Raw genomic sequence first — 19,870 nt, 5'->3', positions numbered from 1 at the left:
ACAGTTGACACTAAGTAGGAAAGTCATCCTTGTGTGAACAGGAGCCCGTCCTGGGACCTAAGTTATCATTTGCTGCGCTCCCCTGGGGACTGCTTGCACTTTGGTAAATAACATAGGCTATCCTAGATAATTTGCTCGGAGAATCGCATACATTCGATGGCCCTGTAGTTTTTTGAATTGGCCTGTAAAGCTGTCACATACGCTGTGACTTTTATTTTGTGACAGTTCACTAAGGTTTTTGATTGGCCCGCAAGATTTCAACAGCTCTTCTCAAACTTACCAGTGTTGAAGTGGTGATGAGTTTGGTGCTATTGAGCATTTACCAGCCGAGGAATTTAAGTACGGATCGATGCAATAGCTCTGGCTTTGGTTTTGTTAAAATTCTCATTTGTGTTCATGGTAAATTCTTTTCAGGTATAAGACCTCTTGAGTCTATGGAGATTTTTTGCTCTTAATTTAACAAGCTAAACTTTTGTTAAGCCTCCAACACTTGCTAAAGTTTACAGGGCACGATAGTAACTCATGATCTTGCACAAATGAGCCCAATATGACATTTCTGTGTGTGTATATTTATTTTGGATGAATGCGATTGACTTTTTTTTTTTTTTGGAGGAGGAAATTTTTTCCTTTGGTTACTCTTCTGAACGATTACTACGTTTGCGTGTTATATCTACTTATACTTAATAATTATGACTCACTGTAAGCATACTCCAAAGCATTTTCACGTGTAACCCCTTAAAGATAGTGCTCACTTAATTTTCTTGGCGGAGAATTTAATGCAGTGTTGTGTCTTTGAGAGGTTTAATAAGTGTATGTTTATTTCATTATAGTATACTCTTTGTTGAAAGGGGATTTTGCTATAGCTGTGAGAAATGTATTTGACATAAGAATACGTACATTTTTTAAGACAGAAAGTTAGTAGAGTTAAATATGAGAGTCAGGTGATTGGTTAAAGTCTTGGGGAAATCGAAGTCCATAACCTGGGATACGTCTGGTTGCCCGGTTGTATTTCTTGGAGGGTAAGAGTGTGATGTAAATGCCATTTGTTTAACACCAAATTTGAGCCTAGAGTTGGGTTTGTTTCCTGGAGTTTAGAAAAGTTGCACTTGAAGTATTAATTTGAGGTATGGTGTTATGTAACAAGACCTAAAAGACTTAATATTTTAAACTCCCTCATTTCTAAGGGATGAAGGAGTCAGTAGTTTAAACTCCCTCATTTTCTTAGCAAAGTTTGCATAAGTAGACCTCTCATTTTAAATGTAGCGTGTTAATGGTATAAGGTGGTCTTTGAATTTAACAGTACTTGACTGTGAGTACATATTATTTGAACCAGAATGGTATTTTGATGTGAAAGATTTTATTCATATTTTAGATTCGTTTCATTCCTCGATAATGTCATTCTCTGTTACAATAGTGGCATTAGTTAACCTTGGACTCTGAGGAGAAAAATGTGATTAATTTGTTGCATTGAAATAATTTTTTTTTCACAGAGGAGTTGTTAACATTGAGAAGTTAACATTGGGATGATGGGATGATGAGAGGGTTTGGGAGACCTTTTGTCCTGTAGTGCTGTTAAATCAGTATCTGAAGGCCAAGGAATAATGCTGTCATCATCTGGGCTGCATCCCTGTCCCTACCATGGGAGGACAAAGTGTAATGGAAAGATTTGGAGATTTCGACACTAAAATCTTGGGTTCAAAGTCTGTGCTTCTCTACTTAATAACTTTGTGATTCTGGTCTAGTCAATTTCTCTGGGCCTCAGTTTCTTTACCTGTAAAATGTAGGTAGTAATACTGATCTGATTTGCATGTTTAATGGGCATACTAAATGAAATGATGAATATCAATGATTTGCTAACGTTATTTTTGTTATAATTTTTTACTGTGGACATATCCTCAAATGCTAAGAATTTGAGATTTAATTTGTATAAGATTTACAAATTCTTACAGGCAGAAGAGATCTTGATCATTCTGTTCTAACAGCTTCATTTGCAAGTGGGGATACTCAGATTCAGAGAGATTACGATTTGATCAAGCTCCTACAGCTAATTAATGGTAGAGGGATACTAGGGATTTATTAATGGTAGGGATTTATTGTTCATTCTTTTAGCAAATATGTTTGGAATACCTACTGTATATCAGGCTCTTATGTTATAGTGGTGAGTAAAATAGACATGTCCCTGTTCTAATGGACCTAACAATCTGGGTTGTCTTCCTTACTATTCTTTTAGTTCCATCTAGGTACTGATTAGAAAAGATAATGTCTCTGATTTTCTAGAGGAAATATTTTTATAAGAATAAATTTTGGAGTACCATTATGTGTATAATCTGCAAATACTTTGTCTGGGCTTGAGGAGGTTTTGTTGTTTATAAACATTTTCTGCTACTTAGTTTTTAAAAAAGTATATTAGTTTTGGTGGGATGGTGGAAAATACTGTACAGACAAGCCACTAGTGTTTTCCATCTTATAGAAGTGGTCCTTGGAAAAGCTTTTTCTTTAATATCAAATATAAAATCTCGAGGAGGCAGAATGAATTTTGGAGTGGGAATCAGGAGAATTAGATTCTAAGTTTGCCATTAGTTATCTGTGTTGTAACCTTGGATAAGTCCCTTAATCTCTATACACCTTATTTGCGTGAGGATGATGAATCCTTCTTTCGGAGATGCGTAATTCATATTAACATGTTAAGGGCTCTGAGAGAATGTGAAGTAGAGAGACCAATTTTAATTTTATTTAACCCGCTGTTTTCCAAACTTGATATTTTTTCCATAAATCCTTTTAAATTTCTGCTGAACCTTTGATCCAAGCAACACACTTGGAGAGAGCTGGACTGGATGGCCCTTTGAGCATGAGGTTGATTAGTGTGATTGATATTTGATGATAATTTCATGTAGTTGAATTTGATACTTTCATTCCTACTTACTTATTTGGCTTTTGGTTTCCTCATCTGGCTAGGGAAAAATTTGATTGGTTATGTGTAAGGTTATAGCTCATTGTTACCATGAGGCCTAACAGTGATTTCCCATGGTTTGGTTTCTCAGAGACTTTTTTGTTTTGCTGTAATTGGAGGTTTTTCCATTTGCTAAACTGAAGTATTCTTCCATACAGTTATACGTGCTTTGGCTATCAGAAAGGACTGTCTTTTTTGAATATCAAAGAAGACTGTGTGGAGGGTATATAAATGGAGAATATTTTATGTGAACTTAAAATTTAAACATATTGGAAAGACACAGTAACCTGTTTAGGTCATGGGTAAATATTCTTGAGAAAATTCAATCTCATCATGGAAGTTTCATTGCAAATTTATATTCAAAGAAGATTATAAAGTGGGGCACTATAGCAGGAAGGTATGGGCTTTGTTGATAAACCAAGTTCAGATCTTCTACTACTTTATATAGCCTTGGACAAGTTACTTAGCTTTAGTGTCCTCTTCTGTTAAATAGGGATAATTCCTTACAAGATTTTTATGAGAACTGATGGGATAATTGCAAAGGGAGAGTATAGTGCATAGTCAATAGTAGACTTTGAATAAATTGTTGCTAATATTAAGATGGCTAAGTTAAAAGAAATATTAATGCTCAGGAAAGACTAGTAAAACATTTAAGTGTCAGGCACTGTTACAGGGAGTCAATAGTTTTAGGCCAGTGGTCTTTGAACTTTTTTTTGACTCTTCTGCAACCAAAGCAGAAGTTCCATGAAGTACTTTCACTTCTGATATTTTCTTTTTTTTTTTTTTAAGTTTTTATTTATTTTTTTAAGTAATCTTTACCTCCAACGTGGGGCTCAAACTCATGACCCCAAGATCGAGTCACATGCTCCATCATCTGAGCCAGCTAGTCATCCCACTTCTGATATTTTCTATTTTATATAACAAAATGGCCACTATATTAATTTTATCTTAAAGAAATGCAGCTTTAACACTGTTTTAGGTGAGTATTATAAATAAACTAGAAGATAAATAGTGCAGCTGATTGTGATACTTATTTACTTATTTAAGAGTTAAGTATAGGCAAAATAATTTTATCAAAACATTGTTTAATTGACAAAATTTTTATTGTATTATTTCATTACAACAGTTAAAATTATTCAATTGATAGACTTCTCCCTGCAGGATGGGTAAATGCTATACTGAGTTCCTGCATTGCATGTTTAACTCTTTGTATGAGAGTTTTTATATATGTTCTGTGAAATGAGCCTCATCTTAATGACTAGAACACCTCCATTTGAATAACTTTGAAATTTAGTCAAATACGTAGACAGGCAACCTAAGAATAGGATATTAGCCCTTGAAGTTACTAATTTAAAATATAATTCATCATAAATACAAGGAACATAATGTTATTTGGTATTATTAACACATGCTTGGTTTCTCAAACTTGTGTTATTTGTGGCAGTGACTATCCTCACAAACAGTTCAAGACATTCAGATGTGAGACAGGAAAATATTAAAATGTGCCTTCGCTCTATTTGGTGAAAATTACTGGTATTTCAATGCCGTGATCCTCTTAGCTGTAATGTAACTTGCTAAGTTTTTTTTTTTTAAGATTGTATTTATTTGAGAGAGAGAGCACACGCATGAGTGGGGAGGGGGAGGAGCAGAGGGAGAGGGAGAAGCAGACTCCCTACTGAGCGGGGAGCCTGAAATGGGGTTTCAGTTCCAGGACCCCCAGATCATGACCTGAGTTGAAGGCAGATGCTTAAGTGACTGAGCCACCCAGGTGCCCCATAACTTGCTAACTTTTATTTCTGTGATACCTTGCTTGGAAGGGCCAGGAGATTGGGGATGCAAAGTGAAATCATATTTTTAGGCAAAAAAATTTATTAATTAAGTGAATCTTTAAGTTATAAATTGACATTAGGCCTAAAGTTATTGATTACATTCTCAGTAAAAATAAAAATGCAGAGGTAAATATGATTTGCAGTAGTCCTGTTTTTCAAGAAAGTAGTCATTCAGATACTAGAAAACTGTACCTTTATCAAATTATGTATGTTTGTCCAGGAAGCCATTTTTCTCTGATGGCCTTGGTTAGTCATCACTTTATCACTCTTAGACCAAAATCACATCAAGTACAGGGTATGGGTATAGGAGTCTTTCTCTATTATTGGCCAGCTTTATTGGGAGGTGTAATTTAAGTGTATCCATATATCCAATTTAAAGATTCTGTATTTTGCAAGTCTGAGAAAGCTACATCTGAACTTCATTAACGTGAACTCTTAGCTACACTCTTATATGGTCTTTATTTGTAAGTTTCTTGATTTATGCCAGTGAAGACAACAGCTCTTTGTTAGATGTAAAGTGTTTCAGGAATAGATTTTTTTCCCTTCATATACCACCATGAACCAGAGCTTTGCATATATGAAGTATTCTAAATTTTACATTTAAAGCAATATTAAAAGATGTGAATTTTTATGACGTTTATATAGTCTGTTTGGAACTTCATTTTGTGTTTTGTCTCAAATTATTTATTAGACATGGTATAAATTTGTAGCTACTATAATTTTTTTTAGCACAGATTAGATAGAGAAAAATAATCAGAAATAAATCAGTGTGTTTATATCTGAGACTGAATTTGAAATGTGGATTATGTAATGTGTCTTCTGGTTTTAGGATATAACTATTGCATTGGTAATATAATTATCATGCTCAAGCACTTTTTTAACCCAGTTTTTTTTTTTTTAAAAGGTAGAATTCACATACCATAAGGTTCTCCATTTTAAAGTGTCCAGTTCAGTCGTTTTTAGTATATTCACAGGGTTGTACAGCCATCACCACTGTCTAATTCCAGAACCTTTTCATCACCCCAAAAACAAACCCTGTACCCCTTAGTAGTCACTTTTCATTTCCTCTTCCCCCAGCCTTTGGTAATGACTAATCTACTTTTCTGTCTCTATGGATTTGCCTGTTCTGAACATTTCATATAAATGAAATCCTACAATATGTGGCCTTTTGTGTATGGCTTTCACTTAGCATAATATTTTCAAGGTTCATTCATGTTTATAGCACATATTAATACTTCCTTTTTATGGCTGAATAATATTCCATTGTGTGGATACAGGAAGTACTTTCTAATGAGTGTGGGTTTGATCATTGGGATCTTTATCTTCAGAAATTATTTTTGAAATCTCTTTTTGAAGTTATAGAAATAAACATGAAAAAAAATCCAAGTTCTTGCTTTTCTGCTGGAGAAGTACTCAGTTCACCAGCACCTCATTTCTGTGTATTGACTTACATAGAGCCCTGTCTCAGTTAAACTCTTTTACCAAATTCATATTAGATTAATAGGATAGAAGGGATATTAACAATTACTGGCCCAAGACAGTAATTTCACATGCAGTGCCTTCTGTATGTACTTCATTTTACCTGGGCCTTATTACAGTTTTGGAAATGATACCAGTCATTTTTAATAGAGGAAAATAAATGTCAGTGTTGTTTTGGAGTTTGCATATAGGTGGTTTGTCATAATACTGTTAAATAAAAACCAGTCTGGATTTAGGTAAGGAGAGACTATTCGAGATGACATTAAAATAAGGAGAATGCTCTGACTGAAAGATCTGCAAATGTCTCAAAATCAAGCACAAAAAAAACTTTCGTAGAGAAGGCTAAGCAGGCCAGCAGGAACTTTGTATGGGGGTGAGTCAAGAGGGTGGGGGTAAGCAGATTACATGATCAGGATAACTTGACTGGATTTGTTTTCCCCCTGTGGTCAGCTGATACTTGGAATGACCTGTTAAGGGGGGGAAGTTCTGCATCTGCTTGCTTAAACTTAGAGCAAGCCAAAGTTTAGGGGCTTGTAAGCCAAATCAGTGGATACGTTATGAACAGTTGTGAGCACTTGATCAGTTCCCCTGTTTAAAACAAAATTTTTCACTATTAGGGTTATGTTTTAGTCATTTGAGGCCTTTAGCTTTTTGCTATAACAAGAAGAGTATAGATTGGGTGGTTTGTAAACCACCCAGTTTATATTGTTTATAAACAATAGACATTTATTTCTCACAGTTCTGGAGGCTGGAAGTCCAAGATCAAGGTGCCAGCATGGACAGTTTCTGGTGAGGATCCTCTCTGGGTTGCATACTGCTGACCTCTCTTTGTATCCTCACAGGGTGGATAGCAAGAGAGAAGAAATAAGCTCTCGGCTCTTCAAAGGGTACTAATTCCATTCATGAGGACTCCATCCTCATGCCCCCCCTTTTTTTTCCCACTCTTACGACTTCATGTAAGGAGGGCTAAATACTCCCCAAAGGCCTCACCTCCCGATACCTTCACATAGTGGGGGTAGGGTTTCAACGTAAGAATTTTGGGGGACACAAACATTCAGTCCCTAACAGGGTAGAAGAAGAGTCATTGTGAAGTTGATATCATTAGATTTGACCTGATTATTTATGTAGGTATAGGCCTTGTGAGTTTGCCTTGCTGGACATTTTTTTTGGTTTGTTTTTTAAAGATTTTTAAAAAAATTTATTTATTTGACAGAGAGAGACACAGCAAGAGAGAGAGCACAAGCAGGGGGAGTGGGAGAGGGAGAAGCAGGCTTCCTGCTGAGCAGGGAGCCCGATGCGGGGCTCTATCCCAGGACCCTGTGATCATGACCTGAGCGGAAGGCAGATGCTTAACAACTGAGCCACCCAGGCGCCCCGTTTTTTTGTTTTTTAAAGTTTTATTTATTTATTTGACAGAGAGAGACAATGAGAGAGGGAACACAAGCAGGGGGAGTGGGAGAGGGAGAAGCAGGCTTCCCGCGGAGCAGGGAGCCCAATGCAGGGCTCGATCACGGGAGTCCGGGATCACGACCTGAGCTGAAGGCAGACACTTAACTGACTGAGCCACCCAGGCGCCCCTGCTGAACGTTTTTGTAAGGAATCTTGGATTGGACTTGAAGAAAAAATGATTATTAAAGTATAATTGACGTGCAGTGTTACGTTAGTTTCAGGTGTACACTATATAGTGATTTGACAGTTCTGTACATTACTCAGTGCTCATCATGATGAGTGTAGTCCTCCTCCATCGCTGTACAGTGTTACTGCAGTATTATTGGCTGTATTTCCTGTGCTGTCCTTATCACCGCTGTGACTTATTTATTTTATAAGTGGGAGTTTGTACCTCTTAATTTCCTTCATTTTTCCTCATCCCCCCACTCACCTTCCCTCTGGCAACCACCAACTTGTTCTTTGTATTTAATAGTCTGGCTTTTTAAATTTGTTTTGTTTTTTTGGATTCCACATATGAATGAAATCGTATGTGTCTTTGTTTGACTTATTTTATTTAGCTTAATACCCTCCAGGTCTCTCTGTGATGTCATAGATAGCAAGATTTCATTCTTTTTTATCGTAGAGTAATAGTCCGTTGTGTGTGTGTGTGTGTGTGTGCGTGCGTGCACACACACCACATCTTCATCCATTTATCTATTGATGGATACTTGGGTTGCTTCCATATTTTGGCTATTAATAAGTTACACTGCAGTAAACATAAGGGTGCATATGTCTTTTTGAATTAATGTTTTTGTTTTCTTTGGGTAAATACCCACAGTGAAATTACTGGATCATATGGTATTTCTGTTTTTAATTTTTTGAGGAAACTCCATGCTGTTTTCCACAGTGGTTGCACCAGTTTACATTCCCAAAAACAGTGCATGATGTTCCTTTTTTTCCACATCCTTGCCAACACTTGTTTCTTGTCTTTTTAATAATAGTCATTTTGACTGGTGTGAGGTGACATCTCATTGTGGTTTTGATTTGCATTTCTCTGTTGATTAATGATGTTGAGCATTGTTTCATATGTCTCTTGGCCATCCATATGTCTTCTTTGGAAAAATGTCTCTTCATGTCCTCTACTCATTTTTTAATCAGATTGTTTTTTTGGCATTGAATTGTATAAGTTTGTTATGTATTTTGGATATTAATCCCTTATCAGATAAATGATTTGCAAATACCTTCTCCCATTCAGTAGGTTGCCTTTTTGTTTTGTTGATGGTTTCCTTTGCTGTGCAAAAGTGATTCTGGTGTAGTCCCAATGGCTTTAAAAGATTTATTTATTTGAGAGAGTTCCCCCTCTCTCCTTGAGAGAAACCCAAGCAGACTCCACGCTGAGCAAGGAGCCTACATAAGGCTTGGTCTCATGACCCTGAGATCACAACCTGAGCTGAAAGCAAGAGTTGGATGCTTAACCGACTGCACCTACCAGGTGCCCCTGGATTTCACTTTTAAAAAAGCCTCTTGAAGCCAAGGAAGCCAAGTCAAGAATTCACTATCAGGTTTCACTTGTAGTACTTAGAGATTCTGGTGAATTCTTGAGGTTCTCAAACATAGCCTAGAGTTCCTGGGCCTGCCTGGAAGTGATCTTGCTTACTTCACCTGCGAGGCTAGGAACTTTAGGCCAGGTACCAGTCTAGTTTTCCTAAGAGAACTGTGAGCACTGGCTTCATGAAGTCAGCTATAGCTCCTTAAAACTGTCTGGTCGTATTTAATTAAATGAGCACTGCTTTCAAATATGGCATTCCAGTCAAAGCCTCAGTTGCATAACCAATGTTTCCACCTAGGGGACAGACTCTTATTGAACCTGTGCAAATATTTATATTGCTATGAAAATAAGAATACACAATAAAAGTTTTTGAATTATGGAAGAGTCAGGCAGGGAGAAAAAGATGTTTTATTTCTGTTTACAAAAGCATATTCTGCTTTTAAATCATTAAGGAGTTACATATAACGTAAAAGAAAAAAGAGTTCTTTATATCCAGAAAATAGAACATTAAAGCATCAGCAGTATCTTAAATAAAGCTCGTAATCATCCTTCATCAGTTTATTCTGTCCTATTAATTAATTCTTGTTCGGCTAGATCTTGGGTTAGTAGTCTTATGAATCTATCTGCTTCCCCACTAGCTTTTTGGAAATCCTGACTTAGTCCACTGGTATAGTCTCAAAGTTATTTAAGTGATGCCATCAGAAGCCCAAGAGTACCCGGTATAGTCCTTTTTCAACAGTTTTTTTTTGTTGTTGAAGATGAACACTCTAGCTTATAGCTGATTTGCAAGCACTTTCAGAGAAGCATCAGAATAAAACCAAAAAACTTACCTGTAGATGACAAAAGACGTAAAATGGTAGTGATTAAGTTACTCTTGATAATTTAATTAGTTGATTAATTTTTAAATTAAATAATCTCCATGCCCAGTGTGGGGCTCACACTCGTGACCCTGAGATCAAGAGTAATCTGCTCTACCAACTGAGCCAGCCAGGTGCCCCACTACTGATCATTTTAAAAGTGAAAGATCTGTTGAGAGTTTGTTATAAAACATAATGTGAGTGATGAGGAAATTTGGTTGTTTTGTGGCCTGCAAACCAAAGTCAGTTCAATCCAAAAAAGTTTTAGACAAAATATCTATAAGCATAATAATTAACCTTATTTTAAAGAAGAGTGGATATTATATCTAATTTATGTGTATAAATGTATATGATCTTTGCAGAGAATAAAACCATAAAATATATAATAATCCTGAGCCATATGTCCTATCAAACATATAGTTAGAGCACATCAAGAATATATCAAGATTAGGAAGGGGTGGTGGTGGAGCAGGGTGGGAAGGGAACCAAAAACAACCAAAAGAATATATCAAGATTATTAAGTAAAAAATTTTAGTAAGTCTGGAATAAGTCCTAAATATTTGTATAATAAAATTCTGTAAGTAAGTGATGAGAATTCTGATTGAGAAACACTGGCCTATCTGGTAGAATATAGTATATTCAGATATGCTGTATATGACCAAGTTAACATAAAAAAATATATATAACTGAAATTATCAGTGATGATACAACAGTATTGTTATCTAATATTAGGCAGAGCAGCACCAGGACTCCTGATAAATAGAAACATATCATGGACGGTGAGAGTATTGATAAATTTCTGGACTTCATATAACTTCTGAAGTAATAATACTATTTTACTCATATAGATTTAACCTAGGAAGGGTAAGCATCACTTCTGATTTTGACAGTGCTTCCCATGCAAATCATAACATTGATCAAGTAAACCTAATTATTATTTTTTAAAAAGATTTTATTTATTTATTTATTTGAGAGAGAGCACAAGCAGGGGAGAGGGAGAAGCAGACTTCCCACTGAACAAGGAGCCCAATGCGTGGCTCGATCCTAGGACCCTGGGATGGATCATGACCTGAGCTGAAGGCAGAGGTTTAACCAACTGAGCCACCCAGGCACCCCAATCTAATTATTTTTAATACCTCTCTTTACAAGGTGAAAGAAGAAATTCTTTTTGGATTCCCAGGAACCCTTTGGGAAATTTCAATAATAGTCATGGGGCAACATACATCATTTAGGATTTGATTTTGAAAAGGCAGAATGTCAGAAGTTGTCAGGAGATTTAGAGATTTGAACATTTGGTTAAATAGGATCATGGGTCAGTGAGAAGAAATACTTGGCTACCTATTTTACCAAAGTGTCAAAAAATTTTATTTAAAGTAAACATAGGAAGGAACATGATGAACCATAGCTCTTTCAAAAGTGAGAAGACTTTTTTTAAACAATCAAGGTAATGATAAAGTCAATTTCAAGCACTGGAGATTCTGATAAGACAGAGTTTTTGCCTTCTGGGGAGAGTACTCAGAAGGCAAAGAAAAACCTTTTATAATCTTTATTCATTTAAGATTTATTTATTTATTTTAGAGAGAGCACAATGGGAGAAGGAGAATCTCAAGCAGACTCCACATGGAGCCCAATGTGGGACTCCCATCTCAAAACCCTGAGATCATGACCCGAGCCAAAACCAGGAGCAGACACTTAACCGACTGCACCACCCAGGCGCCCCTTATAACTTCTTTATTAAGAGCAGACCAACGACTCAAGAAAATTTTGTCATTTAATAGAAGATCAAATTTTTGTTTTGTGCAAGTAACAATATTTGATACTAAAGCACTTTTCAAAACTCTTACAAAATAAATGCATCAGATTTTAGCCAGCTTTGACCACAACAAAAAAATTTCTTTTTCATAAACTTTTTATAACCTTTTTTTTTTTTTAAGATTTTATTTATTTATTTGACAGAGAGAGACACAGTGAGAGAGGGAACACAAGCAGGGGGAGTGGGAGAGGGAGAAGCAGGCTTCCCGCAGAGCAGGGAGCCTGATGCAGGGCTTGATCCCAGGACCCCGGGATCGTGACCTGAACTGAAGGCAGACGCTTAATGACTGAGCCACCCAGGAGCCCCAACTTTTTATAACGTTTTATATCCATTCAGGTTTTGTCCTACATCTTGTTCTCTCTATTCTGGAAAAATTAGTCATTTTACTTTGGGATTATTTTCTTTTTCTTAATAAAAACACATTATACATATCCCTATACAGAGTTGTTCTTTTCTGTCACTATTTCTCCTGGTAGAGTCTCTTTTAAATATAAGATTATGACTTATAAATTACTGCTATTTTACAGAGAAAATGGAGTTGCATAACTGTGAACAGTCATGCACCATCATTTTGCCGTAGACTGGCAGAGCTTATGAATATACATCTTACAACTTTTTATAGCTGTACACTTCTCAATATGGCAAAAATGAATATGCCTATAAATAAACTCAAATATATATAGCTGCTTGGTACCATAAAAGTAAGACGGTAAAAAAAGTATAAACTTGAAATGCTTATGCTTTATTGTTCTGTCTTAATTAGAAATGACTTTGGTATTTAATAAATACCCGTGAATTAATTTACCATAGTTTTTTTTTTTTTTTAAGATTTTATTTATTTGAGAGAGAAAGCATGCACAAGTGGAGGGGAGAGGCAGAGGGAAAGGGAGAGAGAGAAGCAGGCTTCCCACTGAGCAGGGAGCCTGTTGTGGGACTCTGTCCCAGGGTCCTGGGATCACGACCTGAGCTAAAGGCAGACAGTTAACTGAGCCACCCAGGTGCCCCTCCAGTTCATATTTTTAACTCAGGTCCCTGAGAGCCCCTCATGAGTCTCTAGTAGGGAAAAGGGAGGCTTAAAGCTCAGGTGACTATAGGGAGTTGAGGGTTTGGAGTGAGAAGGGAAGGGTCTGATATGGTAGATAGAGGGTTGGAGGAGATTGGGGTATTAAAGGAGGATAGATAAAGGATTCAAGAGAACTGACAGGAAGGTTGAGGGTGGTAAAAAGGACAAAGGAAGAGCAGAGGGTAATGGGAAAGGAGAGGTTTTAGCTGAGCCAGTTTGGGGAGGTCCCAAGTTTTGCAAGGAGGACATTGAAGTTCTAAATTGTCTCTAGTAAAGTTTTGCCATTTTTGAAGATACTGAGTTGAGTTAGTGCTATAATGGTGAAGCATGCAGTCAATGGGAGAAGAGGAATGGTGCTCAACAGAATGAGAGTTACTTATGGGATTAAATGATTAAATCAGAAATAAGAGTTCAAAAGAGCTGGGAAAGAGTACAAGCGTACTGTGCAGATACTGCGGGTTTGCTTCCAGACCACCATAGTTAAATGAATATTGCGACAAGGCAAGTCAAATGAATTTTTAGTTTCCTAGTTCATATAAAAGTTATGTTTACACTGTACTATAGTCTTTTAAGTGTGCATTAGTATTATGTCTAAGAAACAACACATATGCCTAAATTTAAAAATATTTTATTGCTAAAAAATGCTGACTATATTCTGAGCTTTCATCAAGTTGTACTCTTTTTGCTGGTGGAGGGTCTTGCATTGATGTTCATGGCTGCTGACTGATCAGGTTGATGGTTGCTGAAGGTTGGGGTGGCTGTGGCAATTTCTTGAAATAGAAAACAATGAAGTTTGTTGCATCGATTGACTCTTCCTTTCATGAGCGATTTCTCTGTAGCATGTGATGCCATTTGATAGCATTTTACGTATAGTACAGTTTCTTTAAAAATTGAAGTCAATCCTCTCAAAGCCTGCTGCTACTTCATCAACTAACTTGATGTAATATTCTAAATCCTTTGTTGTCATTTCAAAAGTCTTCATAGCATCTTCACCAGGAGTGGATTCCATCTCAAGAAACCACTTTCTTTGCTCATCTGTAAGAAGCAACTCCTCAGCTGTTCAGGCTTTATCATGAGATTGCAGCAATTCAGTCACATCTTTAGGTTCCACTTCTAATTTTCTTATTATTTCCATCACATCTGCAGTTACTTTCTCTGCTGAAGTCTTGAACCTCTAAAAGTCATCCATATGGGTTGGAATCCAAACTCTTGTTAATGTTGATATTTTGATCTCTTTCCATGATTCACGGAAAAGTGGCATCTAGAATGGTGAATCCTTTCCAGAAGGTTTTCAATTTACTTTGCCCAGGTTCATCAGAGGAATCACTGTCTATGATAGCTGTAGCCTTATAAAATATATTACTTAAATAATAAGACTTGAAAGTTGAAATTACTCCTTGCTTTGTGGGCTGCAGAATGGATGTTGTATTAGCAGGCATGAAAACAGCATTAATCTTGGTGGACATCTCCATCAGACCTCTTCGGTGACAGGTGCATTGTCAACGAGCAGTAATATTTTGAAAGGCATTTTTTTTTTCTGAGAAGTGGGTCTCAACATTGGGTTTAAAACATTCAGTAAACCATGTTATAAACAGATGTGTTGTCATCCAGGCTTTGCTGTTCCATTTACAGAGCAGGCAGAGTAGATTTAGCATAATTCTTAAGCACCCTAGGATTTTCAGAATGGTGAATGAGCATTGGTTTCAACTTAGAGTCACCAGCTGCATTAGCCCCTAACAAGAGACTCAGTCTATCCTTTGACATTTTGAAGCCAGGAATTGACTTCTCTCCAGCTGTGGAAGTTCTAGGTGGCATCTTTTTCCAATATAAGGTGGTTTTGTTTGCGTTGAAAATGTGTTGTTTAGTGTAGCCACCTTCCTTAATTATCTTAGCTAGATCTTCTGAATAACTTGCTTCTGCTTCTGTATTAGTACTTGCTGCTTTACCTTGCACTTTTTTTGTTACAGAGATGGCTTCTTTCTTTAAACCTCATGAACCAACCTCTGCTAGCTTCAAACTTTTCTGCAGCTTCCTCACTTCTCTCAGCCTTCATAGAATTGAAGAGAGCTTGGGCCTTGCTTTGGGTTAGGGTTTGGCTTAAGGGAATGTTGTGGCTGGTTTGATCTATCTAGACCACTAAAACTTTTTCCATATCATCAATAAGGCTGTTGTGCTTTCTTATCATTTGAATCTTCACTGGAATAGCACTTTTTTTTTTAAATTTTATTTTTTTAAAATTTTATTTTATTATGTTAGTCACCGTACATTACATCGTTAGTTTTTGATGTAGTATTCCATGATTCATTTTTTGCTTATAACACCCAGTGCTCCATGCAATACATGCCCTCCTTAATACCCATCACTGGGCTAACCCATCCCCCCATCCCCCTCCCCTCTAAAACCCTCAGTTTGTTTCTCAGAGTCCATAGTCCCTCATGGTTCATGCCCCCTCCGATTCCCCCCCTTCATCTTTCCCTTTTAATTTCCTTCAAGAGCTTTCCCTTTGCACTCACAACTTGGCTAACTGGTGCAAGAGGCCTAGCTTTCAGCCTATCTCAGCTTTTGACATGCCTTCCTCACTAAGCTTAATTACTTCAAGCTTTTGATTTAAAGTGAGAGATCTGTGACTCTTACTTTCACTTGAACACTTAGGGGCCATTGTAGGGTTATTCATTGGCCTCATTTCAGTATTGCTGTGTCTCAGGGAATACAGGGGCCTGCGGAGAGGGAGAGACACAGGGGAATGTCTAGTTGGTAGAACAGTCAGAACACAGAAAACATTTGTCAATTTGGTTGTCTTACATGGGTACAGTTTTGTGGTGCCCTAAAATAATTGGAGTAGTAGCATTGAAGATCAATGATCAAAGATTACCATAACAAATAAAACAATAATAAAAATGTTAGAAATATTGGAAGAATTACCATAATGTGAAATACGTACGTGAAGTGAGCAAATGCGGTTGGAAAAATGGCACCAATAGACTTGCTTGATGCAGGTTTGCCACAGACCTTTAATTTGTAAAAAATGCAGTATTTGTGAGGTGCAATAGAGTGAAGTGCGATAGAATGAGGTGTGCCTGTATTCCCTTGTGATGAGCCAAGGAAATTCCCACTGTAATCTCCACTGGAGGAGTCAAGGGAAGATAGAATAGCTGGGAATATTCCTTAGAGACTCTATGTTGCCATTGATTGATTTCTCCATTCTAGCCATTGTCTTCACAATTGCTAGCCTGAATTCCATCTCCGACATCTTGGTTATATCTGCATCCATTTGTAAATCTGCAGCAGAAGTCATAATTTCTGAGTCTTTTCTGTTTTGGGGGCTCCTCCTCCTAGTCATTCTGTTGATGGGTGTTTGAGGGAATGTATAGAGTCCAAATCATTGACCAGAACCCAAGCAAGATGCACCTGTTTTCTTGGGACCTTAGGGTTGCTGGCCTCTTGTTTTCCCAGCCTGTCTTCTGCGGGAGGGGCCTGCCGCGCTGTTACTCAGGCAACCCTGTTTGGGCGGAGTTGCCCTGCACCCCTGTGGCGGGGGATGGGCTCAGTGGGAATCAGTCTTTGGGGCTTTTGTTCTGTGGCGCTTTTCCCTGGCGGCTTTCTGCGTCTCTTCCGCGAGTCAGAGCAGAAGAGACCGTTTCCAACCCTCTGCCTCAGAGCAGAGAGGCCGCAATCTGTTCTTCAGTGAGCTCTCCAGGCCACACCGTCTCCATTTTTGTCCCTGCTGCTATAAACTGCAGCGTCCTGGGTTGTGCGCCCCTCCGCAGCGCTCCCAGTCCTGCCTCCAGGTCGGGGCACGTCTCTGCCCTTTGTGCTTCTAAAACCGCCAGCCGCTCCCAGTTCGCGCACGCGCGCGACTCCGCCGCTTGGGGTTCTGTCCCGGGGACTGCAGTACGCGTGCGCGCAACTCCGCAGCTCGGGGTTTCCACCCCGGGGGTTGCAGTTCACCGGCGGGACCCGGCGCACCGGGTTTCCGTCTTGGAGGCTGCAGTTCGCGTGTGCGCGACTGTCGCTCCGGGTTTCTGTCCAGGGGGCTGCGGTTCGCGTGCGCGCAACCCCGCCGGTCTGGTTTTCCACCCCGGGGGCTGTCCTAAAGTTCTTTCCCGACGTTACCGGTCTGCGAGTCTGTGCCCCGTCTGCAGCGCGTGAGGCTGTCACTCACCGGCGGTGCAGGATCCCCACGGCCAGGCACCCTCCCGCTGCCGTTTATCCTCCGATATCTGCCCGCAGAATCACGGCTCTCCGCTTCGTACCTCAAAACCAACCGCCTGTGATATTCTGTTTGTAGAGATCCAGATCTTCTTACATCTCAGGCTGGTTTCGTGGGTGCTCAGAGTGGTCTGGTAGATATCCAGCTCAATTCCGGGGACCAGTTGAAATAGGGTCCCCTACTCCTCCGCCACCTTTCCCCCTTCTAGCTGGGAATATTCCTACTCAAGAGTCAGGGTGTGATTCTCAAAGAGCCAAAGAAAAAAGTTTCTTTGCCGGAAAATATCAAAGTACCATGTTGCAACAGACTAGATGTCTGGAGCACTGGTTCAAGAGTTGAACTTAAGGAAAGATAACATGAATCTCTGGACAGGAGAGGAATTTAAATAGCATTATCAAGGTGGGAATGGTGTGTGTGAAGTCCAGTCCTCATCCAAGTCATGTCACCATACAAATGTCAAAAATAAATCCCTACTCAGTCAGGGAGATTATTCGAAAAGGTTATTGTAATAGGTAGAATGCTCTGACCACAAGATATGTTGGTATCTCAAAATCAAACACAAAAAGACTTTTCTCTTGAAGTGCCAGCAGGATCTTTGTGGGAGAGTGGGATAAGCTGGTGGGGGTTAGGAGATGATATGACCATGGTAGTTTAACAGATGTTTTTTTTTTCCTGTGGTCACCTTATACTCAGAATGAGTCCTTAAGAGAGGATGTTCTGTGTTGTTTTGCTTAAGCTGAGAGCTAGCTAAAGTTTAGGGGTCTGTGGGGAGGAGATAAGCTTGACTAAACTTTGAACAAGTCAATAGGTAAGTAACGGGCATTTGTGAACACTTGGCCAGAATTAATGTAAAATCCTTTTGGGTTTATGACAAATATATTGTTAGATCAGGTTCTGGAGAATTCCTTTTAGATATTAGTAGATTTACCATATGTCTGTAAGGCAGTGAACTCTTTCTAGATATTGGGGATAAACTTAGTTATATTGCTCCTGTTCCCAAGGGGCAGAGATCCTAGTTGAAGTAGAAAATCTATTTTTGAAAATGCTAATATCAAAAAAGTGGTAAAGACTGTAAGAGCTCCACCTTTTCAGAAGGAAAACTGAAGCAATTGGGAAGATTCATGGAATAGATAAGATTTGAATCTGGCCTTGAAGAACTTGCTTGTTGGGATAATGAGAGGGAAGTATGGAGTGGGCAGCAAAATGAATACACTGTGGTGATGTAGTATGATGTGCTCACAGTCAGTGTGTTCCAAACCAGTTTGTATGATGCAGAGGCTATAAAATTAAGTTAGAGTCTTAGGTAGAAGTCACCTGGTGGTGGCCTGAAGTATTGAGGCTTTTTATTTTAGGCAAAGGAAATCAGAAAGCTTTTTGAGTTGGATAAAGTAGAAGTATTAGAAGTGGAAAATGGATGGGAGAGTGTTGAGATCACTTACTATTAAGGTAGTTTAGGCATAAGGTCATGAAGGTCTAGAGTAGGATAGTGGTTCTGAAAATGGAAAAGAGGCAGATTTAAGGACATGCTAAAGAAGAGTCAGCAAGACAGTATTTGGCAGACTGGGGGAAAAGGGAGGTGTCAAAGAGGGATCCACTGTGTACCTATAAGATTAGGAAATTGGTACCATTGACTCTTGAAGATATTTTTTTTGGCAGGTTGTGGGGGAGGTTATGAATTTAATTTAATGGATGGAAGAGATGGCCAACAAGAAGTTACAGGTGCAGTACTAAAGGTTAGGTTGGAGATGATGATGATTTGAAAATTACCTGAATAGAGTTGACCAGGTGAACTTGCAAATGTTCTCTTCTGTACTTTGCATTTCTGGAACAAGAGAGAATCTTGGGGATACCCATATTTGAGAAGTGGGAGGAGGATTTGAAACTAAAAGGCAGATGAAGCATGACCAGAAAAACAAGAATAACAGTGTAGTATAAGGAGAATTCTACATAGGTAGGGATATGGTCAACATTGTTGAATGCTACATAGAGGTCAAAAATAAGGACGGAGAAAAGACCATTGGATTTGTGTGCTTCTGGAGACTTGGAGAGAGCAGTTTTAGTTGAGTGATAGATGGGAAGTTAGTCTAAGTTAGACTAAGATGGTATGAAGTGTATTCAATATTGTAAGATTTTGTGGTTAGGAGAAATATAATTCTCTCGGTGGTAGCAAGGTTAGTGTTAATAGAACAAAGTTTTTTTGATAGCAGGGACTTGGCAGGAGCCATTGAAGATACAAGAAATAGGGAATAATCCATAGAGCAAAGTTGCAGAGAGGAAGTAGGGAGACTGAATCAAAGTATTGCTTTAACCATAAAAGGGAGAAAAGGTAACTTGTCATTTGAGACTGAGGACAAGATAAAGGAGGATAGGTGGGATATATAGAGATTTTTGAGAAGTTTAAATTAAGATGTTGGGGATAATGACATTTACCTTGCTCCCTGCCTCACTGAGATTATTTTAGGAGATGATCCGAGATGGGAGGATTCAAAGCATGGAATTTGTCTTCAGGAAAGCAGAAAAAGTTTAGAAAGGCTACTAGAGAAAGTTTGGTAGGAAGTTAATAAAGGAAAATGAGGATTCCTAAGCACCTGTGCGGGTTCCACTGAAGGGATATGTTGGCAGATATTTGGGTTATCTGGCTATTCGGAAGTTAGAAGGTAAGCTCTTTGGAATGAAAGTTAACGGAATGCAT

At 38.4% G+C, this 19,870-nt stretch overlaps 1 protein-coding gene across 2 annotated transcripts in view; it reads left to right on the top strand.

Moving 5' to 3' along the window:
* LRP6 (LDL receptor related protein 6) overlaps nt 1-19,870 on the top strand; it is a 180,922-nt gene that overhangs the window by 996 nt on the left and 160,056 nt on the right. The gene's annotated exons all lie outside the window — the stretch shown is intronic.

The sequence above is a fragment of the Halichoerus grypus genome, chromosome 6 (genome assembly GCF_964656455.1).
Source record: "Halichoerus grypus chromosome 6, mHalGry1.hap1.1, whole genome shotgun sequence".
Taxonomy (NCBI): Eukaryota; Metazoa; Chordata; class Mammalia; order Carnivora; family Phocidae; genus Halichoerus; species Halichoerus grypus.
Note: the sequence above shows the minus strand (reverse complement) of the source record. Positions and strands in the feature narration are given on the sequence as shown.